Source organism: Aristolochia californica, unplaced genomic scaffold (assembly GCF_029961685.1).
Source record: "Aristolochia californica isolate CCGP_79_NKW_82.1479 unplaced genomic scaffold, dmAriCali1.0.hap1 SCAF_1, whole genome shotgun sequence".
Lineage (NCBI taxonomy): Eukaryota > Viridiplantae > Streptophyta > Magnoliopsida > Piperales > Aristolochiaceae > Aristolochia > Aristolochia californica.
Window position 1 is genome coordinate 39,164,341 of NW_027181770.1, and position 12,114 is coordinate 39,176,454.

Here is a 12,114-nt window from a genome sequence, read left to right on the forward strand (position 1 = left end):
GCATATGACCTTTGGATCCAAACCTTTTAAAGCGAATAACAATAAATTCTCAAGTGAACGTGCAGAGGGATATTTACCCGAGTCAAACAAGCCATTATATTTCCCATTTACAAACAACTGACCTAACGATCATAGATGATTGTAAAGTGATTTATCATGTCTAACGGGCTATATTTTTGTACGGAATAACTTCTGGATTGGGAGTCAACACACAGTTAAAAATCCCCCGCCTCCCCCTTTTCCCGATGATTGCAAAACCTCATATATAAAAACTAAAAAGAGTTTATAATCCCAAAAAATTATAGATACTTTTTGCAATTATTTCTCTCTACATTTGTGCATTGTGCATTTTCATTTTAGATGTTTACTTTTTTCTTAAATCAAAACTTGAGTTTTCACTTTCCCAACATCTCGTAAACCAAAAAAGAGACAAAACACAAATAGATAACAGCAAAATGAAAATTTTAGAATTTATGTATGGAAAGAATTTAAAGCAATAACAAATGCAAGTAAAGAAAATTTATTCACACAAACAAATGACAACAAAAGTTTTGTTATCCAAGTTTGGGAAATTCCAATAGTTTAACCTTCATAGGTCAGAATTTTCTACACATGTTTTTAACAATAGATATGCATGCTTGAAACATGTTAAAGATGCAAATGACCTATGGATCCAAACCATTTAAAGAGAGTAACTTTAAATTCTCAAGTGAACGTGTGGTAGGATATTTACCCGAGTCAAACAAGCCATTCTTTTGCCCATTTACAATAAGCTGACTTAACCATCATAGATGATTGTAAAGTGATTTATCAAGCGTAACGGCTTATATTTTTGTAAGGAATGGCTTATGATTTGGAAGACCACACTCTGTTAAAAATCCCCCGCCTCCCCCTTTTCCCGATGATTGCAGAACCTGATATATAACGACTAAAAAGAGTTTACAATCCCTAAAAATTGTAGACACCTTTAGGAATTATCTCTCTCTACAGTTGTTCATTGTGATTTTTCATTTTAGATGTATATTTTTTTCTTAAATCAAAACTTGATTTTTCACTTTCCCTTCATCTCGTAAACAAAAAAAAGAAAGATAAAAGGCAATTAGATTGCAACAAAATGAAAATTTTAGATTTTAAGTATGGAAAGAATTTACAGCAATAACAAATGTAAGTAAAGAAAATTTATTAACACACCACAAATGAACACAAAAGTTTTGGAAATTCCACTAGTTCAACCCTAATAGCTCGGAATTTTATAAGAAAGAGATTTTTCAACACATGTTTTAAAAAATGGATATACATCCTTGAGACATGTTAAAGATGCAAATGACTTATGGATCCAAATCTTTTAAAGAGAATAACATTAAATTCCCAAATGATGGTGCAGTGGGATATTTACCTGAGTTAAACAAGCCATTATTTAGCCCATTTACAGAAAGCTGACCTAACGATCATAGATGATTGTAATGTGATATATCTTGCGTAAGTCGCTATATTTTTTTAAGGAATGACTTAAGGATTGGGAGTCAATACTCAGTTAAAAATCACCCACCTCCCCCTTTTCCTGACGATTGTAGGACCTGATATGTAAAAACTAGAAAGTGTTTACAATCCCTTAAAATTAGAGACACTTTTTGGAATTATCTCTCTTTACTTTTTTACATTGAGCATTTCCATTTTTAATGTATACTTTTTTCTTAGATCGAAACTTGTGTTTTCACTTTCCCTTCATCTCGTAATAAAAAAAGAGATAAAAGGCAAATAGATGACAAAAAATTTAAAATTTTAGAGTTTTTGTATGGAAAGAATTTAAAGCATTAAAAAATTTAAGTAAAGAAAATTTATTCACACACCAAAAATGAACACAAAAGTTTGGTTATCCAAGTTGGGGAAATTCCACTATTTCAACCCTAATAGCTTGAAATTTTATAAGAAACAGAGTTTTCAACATATGTTTTAAAAAATGGATATTCATGCTTGAAACATGTTAAAGAAGCATATGACGTTTGGATCCAAACCTTTTAAAGAGAATAACATTAAATTCTCAAGTGAACGTGCAGAGGGATATTTACCCGAGTCAAACAAGCCATTATTTTCCCATTTACAAACAGCTAACCTAACGATCATAGATGATTGTAAAGTGATTTATCATGCCTAACAGGCTATATTTTTGTATGGAATGACTTATGGATTGGAAGTCAACACACAGTTAAAAATTCCCCGCCTCCCACTTTTTCTGACGATTGCAAAACCTCATATATAAAAACCGAAAAGAGTTTATAATCCCTAAAAATAGTAGATACTTTTTGGAATTATTTCTCTCTACATTTGTACATTGTGCATTTTCATTTTAGATGTTTACTTTTTTTTTAAATCAAAACTTGAGTTTTCACTTTCCCAACATCACGTAAACCAAAAAAGAGACAAAACACATAGATAACAACAAAATGAAAATTTTAGAATTTATGTATTGACAAAATATAAAGCAATAACAAATGCAAGAAAGAAAATTTATTCATACACCACAAATGAACACAAAAGTTTTGTTATCCAAGTTTGGGAAATTCCAATAGTTCAACCCTCATAGCTCGAAATTTTCTATACATGTTTTAAACAATGGATATGCATGCTTGAAACATGTTAAAGATGCAAATCGCCTATGGATCCAAACCTTTTAAAGAGAGTAACTTTAAATTCTCAAGTGAACGTGTGGTGGGATATTTACCCGAGTCAAACAAGCTCTTCTTTTGCCCATTAACAAAAAGCTGACCTAACGATCATAGATGATTGCAAAGTGATTTAACATGCGTAACATGCTATATTTTTGTAAGGAATGGCTGATGGATTGGGAGTCGACACTCAGCTAAAAAGCCCTTACCTCCCCCTTTTCCCGACGATTGCAGTACCTGATAAATAAAAACTAAAAAGAGTTTACAACCTTAAAAATTACAAACACTTTTTGGAATTATCTCTCTCTACATTTGTGCATTGTGCACTTCCATTTAAGATGTATGTTTTTTTTCTTAAATCACAACTTTAGTTTTCACTTTCCTTTGATCTTGTAAACAAAAAAAGAGATAAAAGGCAAATAGATCACAAGAAAACGATAATTTTAGATTTTATGTATGGAAAGAATTTAAAGCAATAAAAAATGTAAGTAAAGAAAATTAATTCACACTTCAAAATTGAACACAAAAGTTTTGTTATCCAAGTTTGGGAAATTCCACTTATTCAACCCTAATAGCTAGAAATTTTATAAGAACGAGATATTTCTACACATGTTTTAAAAAATTGATATGCATGCTTGAAACATGTTAAAGATGCAAATGACCTATGGATCCATACCTTTTAAAGATAATAACATTTAATTCCCAAGTGAACGTGCGGTGGGATTTTTAATCGTGTCAAAGAAGCCATTATTTTTTCCATTTACAGAAAGCTAACCTAACGATCATAGATGATTGTAGAGTGATTGATCATGCATAATGGCCAATATTGATTTAAGGAATGACTTATGGATTGGGAGTCAACACTCACTTAAAAATCGCCCACCACCCCCTTTTCCAGACTATTGCAAAACCTCATATATATAAATTAAAAAGAGCTTACAATTCCTAACAATTACAGGTACATTTTGGAATTATCTCTCTCAACATTGTGCATTGTGTACTTCCATTTTAGATGTATACTTTTTTTAAAATCGAAACTTGAGTTTTTACTTTCACTTCATCTCGTAATAAAAAGATGTGATAAAAGGTAAATAGATCATAAAGAAAAAAAATTTACAGTTTATGTATGGAAAGAATTTAAAGAAATAACAAATTAAAGTAAATAAAATTTATTCAAACACCACAAATTAACACAAAAATTTTGTTATCCAAGTTTGGGAAAATTCCACTACTTCAACCCTAATAGCTCAAAATTTTATAAGAAAGAGATTTTTCTACACATGTTTTAAAAAATGGATATGCATGCTTGAAACATGTTAAAGGTGCAAATGACCTATGGATCCAAACCTTTTAAAGATAATAACATTAAATTCCCAAGTGAACGTGCGGTGGGACATTTACGCGAGTCAAACAAGCCATTATTTTTCCCATTTACAAAAAGCTAACCTAATGATCATAGATGATTGTAAAGTGATTTATCATGCGTAAATGCTTTTATTTTAGTAAGGAATGGATTATGGATTGGGAGTCAACACTCAGTTAAAAATCCACCGCCTCCCCCTTTTCCCGACGATTGCAGAACGTGATATTTAAAAACTTCAAAGTGTTTACAATCCCTAAAAATTACAGACACTTTTAGATTTATCTCTCTCTACATTTGTGCATTTTGCATTTCCATTTTTTATGTATACTTTTTTCTTAAATTAAAACTTGAGTTTTCACTTTCCCTTCATCTCATAGACAAAAAAAAAGAGATAAAAGACAAATAGATCGCAACAAAATGAAAATTTTAGAGTTTAAGTATGGAAATAATTTAAAGAAATAACAAATGTAAGTAAAGAATATTTATTGACACACCACAAATGAACACAAAAGTTTGGTTATCCAAGTTTGGGAAATTCCACTAGCTCAACCCTAATAGCTCGAAATTTTGTAAGAAATAGATTTTTCTACACATGTTTTAAAAAATGGATATGCATCCTTGAAACATGTTAAAGATACAAATGACTTATGGGTTCAAACCATTTAAAGAGAATAACATTAAATTCCCAAGTGATTGTGCGGTGGGATATTTACCTGAGTCAAACCAACCATTATTTTACCCATTTACAAAAAGCAGACCTAACGATCATAGATGATTGTAAAGTGATTTATTTTGCGTAACTTGTTATATTTATGTGAGGAATGACTTAAATATTTGGGGTCAACACTCTATTAAAAATCTCCCCCCCCCCCCCCCCCCCCCTTGCCCTTTCTCAACATTTGTAGAACCTGATATATAAAAACTACAAAGTGTCTACAATCCCTTAAAATTACATACACTTTTTGGAATTATCTCTCTCTAATTTTTTGCATTGGGCATTTTCCTTTTAGATATATACTTTTTTATTAAATCAAAATTTGTATTTTCACCTTCCCTTCATCTCGTAAACAAAAAAAGAGATAAAAGGCAAATAGATCACAAAAAATAAAACAATTAAAGTTTATGTATGCAAAAATTTTAAAGCATTAACAAATGTAAGTAAATAAAATTTATTCACAAACCAAAAATGAACACAAAAGTTTTTTTGTCCAAGTGTGGGAAATTCCACTAGTTCAACCCTAATTGCTTGGAATTTTATAAGAAAGAGATTTTTCTACACATGTTTTAAAAAATGGTTATGCATGCTTGAAACATGTTAAAGAGGCATATGACCTTTCGATCCAAACCTTTTAAAGGGAATAGCATTAAATCCTCAAGTGAACATGCGATGGGATATTTACCCGAGTCACTCAAGCCCTTATTTTTCCCATTTACAAACAGTTGACCTAACGATCATAGATGATTTTAAAGTTATTTATCATGCGTAACGGGCTATATTTTTATAAGGAATGACTTATGGACTGGGAGTCAACATTCAGTTAAAAATCCCCCGCCTCCCCCTTTTCCCGTTGATTGCAAAACCTCGTTTATAAAAAATAAAAAGAGTTTAAAATCCCAAAAAATTACAGTTACTTTTTGGAATTATCTCTCTCTACATTTGTGCATTGTGCATTTTCATTTTAGATGTATACTTTTTTCTTACATCAAAACTAAAGTTTTCATTTTCCCTACATCTCGTAAACAAAAAAAAAAAACAAAAGGCAAATAGGTAACAAAAAAATAAAAATTTTAGAGTTTATGTATGGAAAGAATTTAAAGCAATAAAAAATGTAAGTAATGAAAATTTATTCACACACCACAAATGAACACAATAATTTTGTTATCCAAGTTTGGGAAATTGCACTAGTTCAACCCTAATAGCTAGGAATTTTATAAGAAATAGATTTTTCTACACATGTTTTAAAAAATGGATATGCATGCTTGAAACATGTTAGAGATGCAAATGAACTATGGATCCAAACTTTTTAAAGATAATAACAATAAATTCCCAAGTGAATGTGTGGTGGGATATTTACTCGAGTTAAACATGCCATTATTTTTCCCATTTACAAAAAGTTAACCTAACGATCATAGATGATTGTAAAGTGATTTATCATGTGAAATGGCCTATATTTTTGTAAGGAATGACTTATGGATAGGGAGTCAACACTCAGTTAAAAATCCCCCGCCTCCCCCTTTTTCCCGACGATTGCAGAACCTGATATATAAAAACTACAAAGTGTTTACAATCCCTAAAAATTACAGGCTATTTTTGGAATTATCTCTCTCTACATTTTTGCATTGTGCATTTCCATTTTAGATGTATACTTTTTACTTATATCGAAACTTGAGATTTCACTTTTCCTTCATCTCGTAAACAAAAAAATAGATAAAAGGCAAAAAGATTACAACAAAATAAAAATTTTAGAGTTTATGTAAGGAAAGAATTTCAAGCCATAAAAAATGTAAGGAAGGAAAATTTATTCACACACCACAAATGAACACAAAAGTTTTGTTATCCAAGTTTGGGAAATTCCACTAGTTCAACCCTAATTGCTCGGAATTTTATAAGAAAGATTTTTCTACACATGTTTTAAAAAATGGATATGCAGGCTTGAAAGATGTTAAAGATGCAAATGACCGATGGATCCAAACCTTTTAAAGGGCTTAACATTAAACTCCCAAGTGAACGTGTGGTGGAATATTTACCCGAGTCAAACGAGCCATTATTTTTCCCATTTACAAAAAGCTGACCTAAGGACCATAGATGATTGTAAAGTGATTTATCATGCGTAACGGGCTATATTTTTGTAAGGAATGACATATGGATTGGGAATCAACACTCAGTTAAAAATTCCCCACCTCCCCCTTTTGCCGTTGATTGCAGAACCTGATATTTAAAGACTAAAAAGAGTTTACAATCCTTAAAACTTACAGACACTTTTTGGAATTATCTCTCTCTACAATTGTGCATTTTGCATTTACATTTTAGATGTATAATATTTTCTTAAATCAAAACTTGTGTTTTCACTTTCCCTTCATCTCGTTAACAAAAAAAGAGATAAAAGGCAAATAGATCACAACAAAATGAAAATTTTAGAGTTTAAGTATGGAAAGAATTTAAAGCAATAAGAAATTTAAGTAAAGAAAATTTATTCACACACCACAATTGAACACAAAAGTTTTGTTATCCAAATTTGGGAAATTCCACTAGTTCAACCCTAATAGCTCGGAATTTTATAAGAAAGAGATTTTTCTACACATGTTTTAAAAAATGGAGATGCATCCTTGAAACATGGTAAATATGCAAATAACTTATGGATCCAAACCTTTTAAAGAGAATAACATTAAATTCCCGAGTGATTGTGCGGTGGGATATTTACCTGAGTCAAACAAGCCATTATTTTGCCCATTAACAAAAAGCTGACCTAACGATCAGAGATGATTGTACAATGATTTATCATGCATAACAGGCTATATTTTTGTTAGGAATGACTTATGGATTGGAAGTCAACACTCAGTTAAAAATCCCCTGCCTTCCCCATTTGCTGACGATTGCAAAACCTCATATATAAAAACTAAAAAGAGTTTATCATCCCTAAAAATTACAGATACTTTTTGGAATTATCTCTCTCTACATTAGTGCATTGTGCATTTTCATTTTAGATGTATATTTTTTTCTTAAATCAAAACTTGAGTTTTCAATTTCCCTACATCTCGTAAACAAAGAAAGAGACAAAAGGAATATAGATAACAACAAAATGAAAATTTAAGAGTTTATGTATGGAAAGAATTTAAAGCAAAAAAAATGTAAGTAAAAAAAATTTATTCACAAACCACAAATGAACACAAAAGTTTTGTTAACCAAGTTTGGGAAATTCCACTAGTTCAACCTTCATAGCTCAGAATTTTATAACAAAGAGATTTTTCTACACATATTTTAAAAAATGGATATACAAGCTTGAAACATGTTAAATATGCAAATGACCTTGGATCTAAACCTTTTAAAGAGAGTAACATTAAATTCTTAGGTGAACATGTGGTGGGATATTTACCCGAGTCAAATTAGCAAAATTTTTGCCTATTTACAAAAGTTGACCTAACGATCATAGATGATTGTAAAGTGATTTATCATGCATAACGGGCTATATTTTTGTAAGGAATGACATATGGATTGAGAGTCAACACTCAGTTAAAAATCCCCCGCCTCCCCCTTTTCCAGATGATTGCAGAACCTGATATATAAAAACTAAAAAGAGTTTACAATCCCTAAAAATTACAGACACTTTTTAGAATTACCTCTCTCTACATTTTTGCATTAGGCACTTCCATTTAAGATGCATAATTTTTTCTTAAATCAAAACTTGAGTTTTCATTTTCCTTTCATCTTGTCAACAAAAAAAAGAGATAAAAGGCAAATAGATCACAACAAAAAGAAAATTTTAGAGTTTATGTATGGAAAGAATTTAAAGCAGTAAAAATTGTAAGTAAAGAAAATTTATTCACACATCACAAATGAACACAAAAGTTTTGTTATCCAAGTTTGGGAAATTCCACTTGTTCAACCCTAATAGCTAGGAATTTTATTAGAAAGAGATTTTTTGACACTTGTTCTAAAAAATGGATATGCATGCTTGAAACATGTTAAAGATGTATATGACCAATGGATCCAAACCTTTTAAAGAGAGTAACATTCAATTCCCAAGTGAACGAGAGGTGGGATATTTACCTGAGTCAAACAACCCATTATTTTGCCCATTTACAAAAAGTTGACCTAACGATCATAGATGATTGTAAAGTGATTTATCATGTGTAACGGACTATATTTTTGTAAGGAATGACTTATGGATTGGGAGTCAACACTCAGTTAAAAATCCCCTGCCTCCCCCTTTTCCCAACGATTGCATAACCGTATATATAAAAACGAAATAGAGTTTACAATCCCTAAAAATTACAGACATTTTTTGGAATTATCCCTCTCTAAATTTGTGCATTGTGCATTTCCATTTTTGATGTATACTTCTTTCTTAAATCAAAACCTGAGTTTTCACTTTCCCTTCTTCTCGTAAATAGAAAAAAGAGATAAAAGGCAAATATATCGCAAAAAAATGAAAATTTTAGAGTTTATGTTAGGAAAGAATATAAAGCAATAAAAAATTTACGAAAAGAAAATTTATTTATACACCACAAATGAACACAATAGTTTTGGTATCCAAGTTTGGGAAATTCCACTTGTTCAACCCTAATAGCTCAGAATTTTATAAGAAAGAGATTTTTCAACACAAGTTTTAAAAAAAGGATATGCAGGCTTGAAACATGTTAAAGATGCAAATGACCTATAGATCCAAAATTTTAAAGAGAGTAACATTAAACTCCCAAGAGAACGTGCAGTGGGATATTTACCCGAATCAAACAAGCCATTATTTTGCCTATTTAAAAAAAGTTGACCTAACAATCATAGATGATTGTAAAGTGATTTATCTTGCATAACGGGCAATATTTTTTTAAAGAATGATTTATGGATTGGGAGTCCATAGTCACTTAAAAATCCCATGGCTCCCCCTTTTAGCGAAGACCGCAGAACCTGATATAGAAAAACTAAGAACAGTTTAAAATCCCTAAAAATTACAGACACTTTTCTGAATTATCTCTCTCTACATTTGTGCATTGTGCACTTCCATTTTATATGTATACCTTTTTCTTAAATCAAAACTTGAGTTTTAACTTTCCCTTCATCTTGTAAACAAAAAAAAAAAGATAAAAGGCAAATAGATCATATGAAAATGAAAATTTTAGGGTTTATGTATGGAAAGAATTTAAAGCAATAACAAATGTAAGTAAACAAAATTTATTCACACACCCCAAATGAACACAAAAATTTTGTTATCCAAGTTTGGAAAATTCCACTAGTTCAACCCAAATAGCTCGGAAGTTTATAAGACAAAGATTTTTCTACACATGTTTTAAAAAATGGATATGCATGCTTGAAACATGTTAAAGATTCAAATGACTTATGGATCTAAACCTTTTAAATAGAATAACATTAAATTCCCAACTGAACGTGCGTTAGGATATTTACCTGAGTCAAACAAGCCATTATTTTGCTTATTTACAAAAAGTTGACCTAACGCTCATAGATGATTGCAAAGTGATATATCTTGCGTAACGGGCTATATTTTTGTAAGGAATGACTTATGGATTGGGAGTAAACACTCAGTTAAAAATCCCCCGCCTACTCCTTTCCTGACGGTAGCTAAACCTGATATATAAAAATTAGAAAGAGTTTACAATCCCTAAAAATTATAGAAACTTTTTGGAATTATCTCTCTCTAAATTTGTACATTGTGTATTTCCATTTTAATGTACACTTTTTTCTTAAATCGAAACTTGAGTTTTCACTTTCCCTTCATTTCGTAACCAAAAAATGAGATAAAAGGCAAATAGATCACAACAAAATAAAAAATTTAGAGTTTATGTATGGAAAGAATTTAAATCAGTAAAAATGTAAGTAAAGAAAATTTATTCACACGCCACAATTGAACACAAAAGTTTTGTTATCCAAGTTTGGGAAATCCAACTAGTTCAACCCTAATAGCTTGGAATTTTATAAGAAGGAGATTTTTCTAGACATGCTTTAACAAATGGATTTGCATGCTTGAAACACATTAAAGATGCAAATGAACTATGGATCCAAACCTTTTGAAGAGAATAACATTAAATTCTCAAGTGAACGTGCAGTGGGATATTTACCCGAGTCAAACAAGAAATTATTTTGCTCATTTACAAAAATCTGACCTAGAGATCATAGATAATTGTAAAGTGATTTAACATGCATAATGGGCTATGTTTTTTTTAAGGAATGACTTATGGATTGGGAGTCAACACTGAGTTAATAATCCCCCGCCTCCCCCTTATCCCCACGATTGCAAAACCTGATATATAAAAAATAAAAAGAGTTTTCAATCCCTAAAAATTAAAAAAACTTTTTGGAATTATCTCTCTGAACATTTATGCATTATACATTTCCATTTTAGATTTATAGTTTTTCTTAAATCAAAACTTGAGTTTTCACTTTCCCTTCATCTCACAATGAAAAATAGAGATAGAAGACAAAAGGATCACAACAAAATGAAAATAGAGTTTAAGTACGGAAATAAATTAAAGAAATAATAAATGTAAGTAAAGAAAATTTATTCACACACCACAAATGAACACAAAAGTTTTGTTATCAGAGTTTGGGAGTTTCCACTAGTTCAACCCTAATAGCTTAGAATTTTATAAGAAATAGATATTTCTGGACATGTTTTAAAAAATAGATATGCATGCTTGAAACATATTAAAGACGAAATGACCTATGGATCCAAACCTTGTAAATAGAATAACATAAAATTCTCAAGTGAACGTGCATTGGGATATTTACCCGAGTCAAGCAAGCCATTATTTTTCCCATTTAAAAAAAGCTGACCTAACAATCATAGATGACTGTAAAGTGATTTATCATGCGTTACAGGCTATAATTTTGTAAGGAATGACTTATGAATTGGGAGTCAACATTGAGTTAAAAATCCCCCACCTCCCCCTTTTCACGACGATTGCAAAACCTCATATCTAAAAGCTAAAAAGATTTTAAAATCCCTAAAAATTAAAGATACTTTTTGGAATAATCTCTCTCTACATTTGTGCATTGTGCATTTCCATTTTAGATGTATACTTTTTTCTTAAATCAAAATTTGAGTTTTCACTTTCCCTACATCTCGTAAACAAAAAATGAGATAAAAGGCAAATAGATCACAAAACAATAAAAAATTTAGAGTTTATGTATGGAAAGAATTTAAATTAGTAAAAATATAAGTAAAGAAAATTTATTCACACGCCACTATTGAGCACAAAAGTTTTGTTATCCAAGTTTGGGAAATTCCACTAGTTCAACCCTAATAGCTTGGAATTTTATAAGAAGGAGATTTTTCTACACATGCTTTAACAAATGGATACGCATGCTTGAAACACATTAAAGATGCATATGACCTATGGATCCAATCCTTTTAA